This window comes from Oryctolagus cuniculus, chromosome 4, assembly GCF_964237555.1.
Source record: "Oryctolagus cuniculus chromosome 4, mOryCun1.1, whole genome shotgun sequence".
Classification (NCBI taxonomy): Eukaryota; Metazoa; Chordata; class Mammalia; order Lagomorpha; family Leporidae; genus Oryctolagus; species Oryctolagus cuniculus.
The window spans coordinates 86,441,380-86,449,392 of record NC_091435.1 but is presented as its reverse complement, the minus strand read 5'-3'; the positions used below and the strand labels follow the sequence as shown (position 1 = coordinate 86,449,392).

Here is an 8,013-nt window from a genome sequence, read left to right as displayed (position 1 = left end):
CCTGCATGGGAAACGGATTCTGTTCTTGGCTCCTGGCTTTAGCCTCGCCCAGCCCCTGCTGTGGTGGGCATTTGGGTAGTGAATCAGTAGATAAGAGATTTTTCTCTATATGACTGTCTCTGTCTCTCTGCCTCTCAAATGAATAAATAAATAAATAGAAATTGCATATTCAATATAATTCAATTCTACAAGCATGTAATGGGTGTATATTACACACAGGGCAATGGAGGTACTTGAATATACTGTCTAAAATGAAATTGACATGGTCCCTGACTTCCTGAAATCCACCCAGAGAGACTTGTAAAGGTATGTAGCACATTCCTCTTGGGGCAGCTATTCTGTTCACAATTTCCTTTTTTCTATATACAGCCCCTAGTGTCCAGAGGAAGGAATCCTCTAGGGAAGCTATACTATGTGGATAACTCTCCAACTTTCATGATAGCAAATTGGTTCAAGGACTGAACCTGGATCTCTCCCTCTTCCTCTTCCTCTCCCTCTCTCCCTCTTCCTCTCCCTCTCCGTCTTCCTCTCCCTCTCCATATCCATCTCCTTCTTTCTCTCCCTTTCTCTCTCCTTCTCTCCTTTCTTACTTAGAAATAAGAACTAAAGAGACACAGACTGGGTGGGTATCACTGGAGTCACATCACATTTATGATAGTATTTTGGGCAGAAGGTCCATGAATTAAAAGCTAATTTTTTCCTTTCCAAATTCAATATTTGCCTATGTAATGGAAGACATGTAGCAATCATTCTCAATAATTACCCTTTACCTGAATTTGTTTGAGTTGACTTCCAGTTACCTACATCCAAAGATGTCTGATTCATATAAGTAATATGATTTAAGAGGGTGATCAGTTGAAAATCTGTGGAAAAAGCAAGAGAGAGGGGGCAGAAGAAGAAAGTAGATCAAATATATCTAAATGCTTTTCACAAATATAAAGAGAAAATACACATATAGTTATATTCATAGAACAGAGCTCAGAAAGCCAAAGATGCCATACATTGATGAGCATCTTGGCAAATATTAACAATATGGTAGAATAAAAGGAATTATACTTGAGAACCAGAGGTGATTTTCTGGTTTAGTTCTAATACTAAAAGCCAATGTGGCCTTGGACATGCTGCTTCCTCTCTCTAGTTCTTAGTTTCAGTATCTATAAAATATAGAAGAAAAATATAACCATTTCCATGGTCTGTTCTAACTTTCTGATCATTGATTGGTAGAAATGATAGATTGTGATATCCAGATAAAAAAGCAATAGTAAAAATAGGTCCAATGCCCCAAAGGATGTAGAACAAAGAAAGGATTAAAAAGGATTTATGTAAAAAAGTTATAATGGTCAACCAATACATTTGCCATAGATTTTTCCAAGTAAAGCTTAATGGGAGAATGCTAATATCTATGCAAACATATTTTGGTGTTATGCTTGATTTGTCCTCATTAAAAGAAAGTGTGGTTCAGTTCAACTCAATAAATATGTAGCACATACTAAGTCCTCAATACTGTGCTAAGCATAAGAGATTGGAAGATGAACCATGAGAATTCCTGCTGTCAATCAGGGGTTGTTTTATATTGTTAACTCTCTCAGATTGTTTCATTCATCTCCTTTTAGTGTACGTATCTGACAATTTTTCAATTGAAGACACCATTGTTGGGGCTGGTGTTGTGTTGTAGCAGGCAAAGTCACTGCCTGCAGTGCCTGCATCCCATATGGGCACCAGTTCTAATCATGGATGCTCCATTTCCGAACCACTTTCTGCTGTGGTCTGAGAAAGCAGTAGAAGATGGCCCAAGATCTTGGGCCCTGCACCCACAAGGGAGACCCAGAAGAAGCTCCTGGCTCCTGGCTTTGGATAGGCCCAGCTCCAGCCATTGTGGCTATTTGGGGAGTGAACCAGTGGATGGAAGACATCTCTCTCTGTCTGTCTCCACCTCTCTCTGTAACCCTGTACTTCAGATAAATAAAATAAATCTTTAAAATAAAGACACCATTACCAGAAATAAATATTAAGGTAATATTAATAATATCTAAATATTTTGGGTGCTCATTTAATGCTCAAAATGCTGTAAGATTAGAGTTACTATACCCATATTTTTATTTTTTTATTTTTAATTAATTTATTTTTTTGACAGGAAGAGTTAGTGAGAGAGAGAAAGAGACAGAGAGAAAGATCTTCCTTCCGTTGGTTCACTCCCCAAATCACTGCTACAGGTAGCGTGCTGCGCCGATCCGAAGCCAGGAGCCAGGTGCTTCCTCCTGGTCTCCCATGCGAGTACAGTGCCCAAACACTTGGGCCATCCTCCACTGCCTTCCCAGGTCACAGCAGAGAGCTGGACTGGAAGAGGAGCAATCAGGACAGAATCCGGCGACCCGACCGGGACTAGAACCTGGTGTGCCATCGCTGCAGGCGGAGGATTAGCCTAGTAAGCTGTTGCGCTGGCCATATACCCATATTTTTAAACAAGATTTACTCATCTTACTCATCTGTTTGAAAGGTAAAGTTATAAAGAAAGAGGCAGAGTCAGAGAGAGAGAAAGATCTTTCAACTGCTGATTCACTCCCTAGATGGCCACAATGGCCAGGACTGGGGCATGTGGCCAAAGCCAGGAGCCAAGAACTGCATCAGGGTCTCCCGTGTGGGTGGCAGTTTGGGCACCTGGATCATTTTCCATTTCCCTCCTAGACACATCAGCAAAAGAGCTGGATGCGAAGTAGAGCATCTGGGACTCGAACGGGTGCTCCATGGGATGCCAGTGCTACATGTAGCAGCCCAACCTGATGCTCTACAATGCCAAGCTTCTTATTATCCACATTTTTAGGATGAGGATAGTGAGGTTTAGAGAATGCTTTACCCAAAGTTACACTTCACCTTAGGCATGCCTGCTTTTGTCATCCATGATGGTAGCAGATAATATGAAATATTTTAGTATAGTAACTGTGTTATATCTACTGTGTATGAAGTTTGTACTATGTATGAGAAGCTGGGCTGAATTTATAGGTTAAGGTAACATTTTAGAGCCGAGAAAGACAGAATTTGGCCTCATAATTCTTTGGAACTTTCTAACCTTTGAAGTTATTTCAGAAATGAAAAATATTGACCCAAGAGGTCATAAATTCCTTACCCCTTAGATGTGTTCCCTTAAATTGGATGATCCTTAGAGAAGTTTTAAGTGGATGTGAATCCTTGTACTGGGAAGAGAGAGTTAACATGAAAACCTGGGAGATCACTTGCATTCCTGAGCTACTATGAAAATGCTGAGGTTGGCTGTTTAAGATGTGGCCTAGGGAAAAAAATAACTCAAACCGATCAGAAAACCTGTCAAGGAACATGGAGTATTACCAGGGTTAGCCACGCAATCACATGACTTTTATCTTGCACAGACTGTAAATCAATAAAATTAATGCAATGAATTTGAGCCTGGTTTCTCATTGAGAAAAGAAGGTGTGCAGTTTATCACATATGGACTGTGCAGTAGAAAGGCCTCCTGGAGCTCAAGTCAGTGATTGATTTTTGCTACTTTGCAATGCAAACTCCAATTCCATTATTTCTTTTGCAACATGACTCTCCTTGAGTGTCAGATAAAACCCAGTGGTTCAGTGTATTTCCTTAGCCAAGATCATGGCTTAAAACAGAAACAGTTGTTTGGCTACTGAACTTCTACCATCAGACTGGATGCTCCCCCAGGAATACTAAAGGCTTCTCCTGCTTAATTCATTGTCAGCCCTGGGACTTGTCATAATGTATCAGGCGAGCAAGCAGCAAGCCATTTTCTACCTTGAAAGGCCATGAAAGGGACTTCTGAATGAGCATCCCTGGGATTGTGCAATCTTAGATGCGAGCAAGTTTGAGTAAGCATGAGATTGTGTGGGGCCTGTTTGAATGATCAAAAGAGACTAAACAAGGACTGAAAAGTTAGCATTTAGTGTTTCTATTATATAAGATGGCATTTCCTTAGCTTGTCAAGTAGATCATGAGATCCAATCAACCACCACACATACAAAGGGAAACGTGGAGAAAATTAAATTGCCAAGGTCACATAGCTGGAGGAGCAGAGCTGGGCCTGGAATGAGGAGCCATGGCGTTCACATTGACTACAGAGCTCTTTTCAGTACTCTGAGGCTCACACATCATGTTCCTGTCTGCTGTGTCATAATGCTGGGGTGGAGTCTGAGCTGTAGAGCTGGGCAGTGACTGGCCTGCATGAGCCCTGGGCTGGGACAGGGAGCAGCAGGTATCTGGGCCTAAGGGACTGCTTGCGCAGTTAATTAGTAATGACTTCTCAGGGGTCCTGAGATTCCCTTTGAAGCTCTACCTTGCTTCTTTCACCAGTCAGTGTAGGATAAGCCAGGGTCCAAAGCAATGAATCCCCTTTTTAGATGCTTTGGGGACACAGCTGAAGTGTGAGTGAGATCTCCAAGCATGGATTTTCCTGAGGAATTTTATTTCTTCCCAAAGGAGAGTGAGAATAGGTTTGCGCACATACTGGAAGAAAAGATGGGGGGAAATGAGGGAACTCCAGGCAGAGTTGAAAGCAATGTTCTCCAGAAGACAAGAACAGAAGCGTCTCCCTTCTTTGCAGTCAAGTGATATGGTGCAAGTTTCCTCAGGCTCTGAGACCCTCTTCTTCCTCCTTCTCCTCCTCCTCGACCATGTCATTGCTTAGGAATGCAACTTCGGGAACCCTCAGAGAAAGAGACTGGAAAGAATCGAGAATCAAGGCAAGAATTGAGACAGTTGTGGCAGAAAGAGGTATACAAGCCCCTCAAGAGGCATTGTGGCCAGAAGTGTGAAAATTCACCTAACATCCTCATTTGGTCATAGTGATAGGGAGGGGAGAATTTTGTAGTGATGGTGAATTCTTGCATTTATTCTGATGGCATGCAGGCGTGCAAGAGCCTGAGAAATATGGATTATTAAGGTTTAGAAAAAGCAAAGAACATAACGTAGGACAAGAGGCACTGCCTCTCCTTGGTTCTTCCTTCCTCAATGTCTCAAGGCTGCTTCTTAGAAATTTTGGCTTTTCAAGACTGTTCTTGATACCTATCGATTTTTCAATAGGTAATTAATGAGCTATGCAGAGGAAAAGTACATACGACTTGACATCGACTTTAAACCTTTTGGTTTATGATATGCTTCCTCTTGAACATTTTAAAAATGCATTTCCTTGCTATCTACAAATTGAAAATCTCGTAATAGATACTGCAAAGCAGGCATCCATGAATAAGATACGGTCCCTGACCGGAGGAGCTAACAACACTAGAGATGGGAGAGAAAATGTATTCAGAGCTGCTGCCATAGAAGGCTGATTGTGGTAAGTGGCTTTAGTGGTACAAAAAAATCGTTTTAAGAACTGAGGCAGGAGGAAATGGATCTGGCGGGAAGAGCTAATATTTTTCATAGAGTTAAAGCCAACCAAGCAGTATGCTTTATTTTCATTGTAATAGAGATATTTTAATGACACACAGTGCACACAAAACTCTAATAATAGCAGAATGTTTATTTCTGTGATAATATTTGTTCAATGAATCCGAAAAAAAAATGCTGTCTTCTGATTTGGGCGCTTCTTAGTCTGCCATCAACATCATGCCCCAGAAGGTCCCCAGTCACTGACGTGAAATCCAATTCCACCAGAGAACTCTGTCTCCATTGTTCCATATGTGAGTGTAGTTATTGGGGTTTGAGGGAGCCAGAAAAACCTGCACCCCTCTTGTCATTTGGGTTCTGAACCAAGGGGATAATAAGGTTTAAGATTGAGGCATATTGGAGACCAGTATGTTATTCATATTATTATTGAGGCTGATATAAGGTAGTGTAGTTTCTTTTAATGGGATAGCAGGCTTACTAACACTGAATCCCAGAAGTAGAAAAACTTAACCATATCAACCCTGCTATGTTGAGAATACATGCACTGTTGAGAATGTAAAGCACAGGGCATGGAGAAATTGAGTAGAATGCATGCTTCCTACAGGTAATTTCAAATCTCATAGCAGGAAAAGGGAGATGAAAGGCCAAGATTGTGCAAGTTCATATCTTAGTCACGAAAAGTCAGGCACATCAGCTGTGCTCTTCCCTAGTGAGGAGTGAGTGAAGAGTGGGGAGGGTACAGGGCCCCTATAGTAACAAAGACCTTTCCTCATGGAAGTGTGGGTGGGGAAACACTTCCACATTCCCCCAGCTCCCCCAACAGTATCCCTGGGAATTAAGTTGGAGTCCATGTAGCAAAGATAATGCTTGTTATCCCCACTTGAAAGAATCAATAGCACATTGGATGAAATGCAATAAAAAAAGAACACTCAAAATCACAGATATACTTCTTTGTTCTTTCCTCTGCCTCCTAGAGGATCTATCTTCTTCTCATGTCCATTAAATCTTAGCCACAGAAAATCCTGCCTTGGTTTACTATTAATTTCTTTACACCTTAAAACTATCATTTAATGAGCAGTCATCACCGTTCAGGGTGTGATGCTGAGGGAAGTCAGATTCTTAGGACATGTGGCTAGTCCATTATTTTATCCTAAATTGTTAGGTCCTCATTCTGTTTGTGTGTGTGTGTGTGTGTGTGTGTGTGAGAGAGAGAGAGAGAGAGAGAGAGAAATAGAGAGACAAAGAGAAATCCCAGGTTCCCATTAGTCTTTTCTGTTCTTACTGAGTTCCTACTTATTCAAGACTCCATAGCTCAATTCAAATCCCCTGGATCTGCCCACTCTTAATTCTTACTGTCACAGCTAGAAAGAACTACGCATCTATTCTTTATGTAGAGACCAGCAGAATACATCTGATCCTCAAAATCCACATTACAGGCAGATACGTAAGGAAACAAAACATTCACATAGGAACAAAACGTGTCAACATGTGTTAAGAGCCAGGCAGCCTACCTTACCAGGAAACTGAGATCAGTCTCAACCAACCATGCAGTCTTGATGAGATACTTCAACCTCTTGGCTCCTTGTCCTATTTCCTGTAAAATATGGGAGCAGAATTTTATTATTTTTGAGATCAGTGGGCATGACTTAGTGGTTAAAATATTATTTTAAACGTAAAATTATGTATTACACATTTTTCTTATAAAAATTCAAGTAATACTCAAGCAGAATAAAAAGCTTAAGTCTTTTTAAAAAAGATTTATTTATTTATTTGGAAGGCAGAGTTACGGGCAGTGAGAGAGAGAGAGAGAGAGAGGTCTTCCATATGCTGATTCACTCCCCAAATGGCTGCAATGGTTGGAGATGAGCTTATCTGAAGCCAGGAGCCAGGAGCTTCTTCTGGGTCTTCCACGAGGGTACAGGGGCCCAAGGACTTGGGTCATCTTCTACTGCTTTCCCAAGCCATAGCAGAGAACTGGATCAGAAGTGGAGAAGCTGGGACATGAACCAGAACCCATATGGGATGCCAGCACTTCAGGCAGTGGCTTTACCCACTCTGCCACAGCACCAGCCCCAAAAATTTAAGCCTTATTCCCTAATCTACCAGATGTATTTTCCTCTCCAGGTGTAATTTTATGGGGCTATATTTCTATGGATTTGCTTATTAGTGTACATATCTTTGTAATACTACATTTCCCATAATCGAGACTAAGATAATATACTATTCTATAATCTTTTTTCACTAAACTATATACAAAGCTTTCTTTTTGTTTTGGCACATGACACCTACCCATCCAATACTGCCAGAGACATTAGATTAAAGATGCCATGTGCTCTATGAATCACTCCTTTTTATGAATCCTTAGGTTGATATCGTTTTTGTTTTCACAAACAAATGCTACAATAAATATCTCCGTGCATGTCTCTTTGTACATGTATGCCTGTATTTCCTAGAAGAGAGATACCCAGAAGTAGAATTTATGTGGCAAGTGTCCACATATTTAAATGTAGATAGACAACTGAATGGGTGAGATTTCAGAAGTGGTGATTGGAACTCACTACTTACTTCCTTGATGTTTTGTCTGTTCTACTAATATTCCAAAGTAATGTCCAAAATACAATTCTCATTTCCCTCTTTGATTCTATT

General features: G+C 40.8%; 1 long non-coding RNA gene across 3 annotated transcripts in view; it reads left to right on the top strand.

The window, feature by feature from the left end:
- The first annotated feature begins 2,176 nt into the window (after positions 1-2,176).
- The window catches only part of LOC103350482 (uncharacterized), a 49,248-nt gene continuing 43,411 nt past the window's right edge, over positions 2,177-8,013 (top strand). The window contains exon 1 of one of the 3 annotated variants that reach the window (XR_011387995.1): positions 2,177-5,314. This is a non-coding gene — a long non-coding RNA (uncharacterized lncRNA). The remainder of the gene's footprint in view (positions 5,315-8,013) is intronic. The other 2 variants (XR_007908847.2, XR_001794583.3) reach the window with 2 other exon arrangements.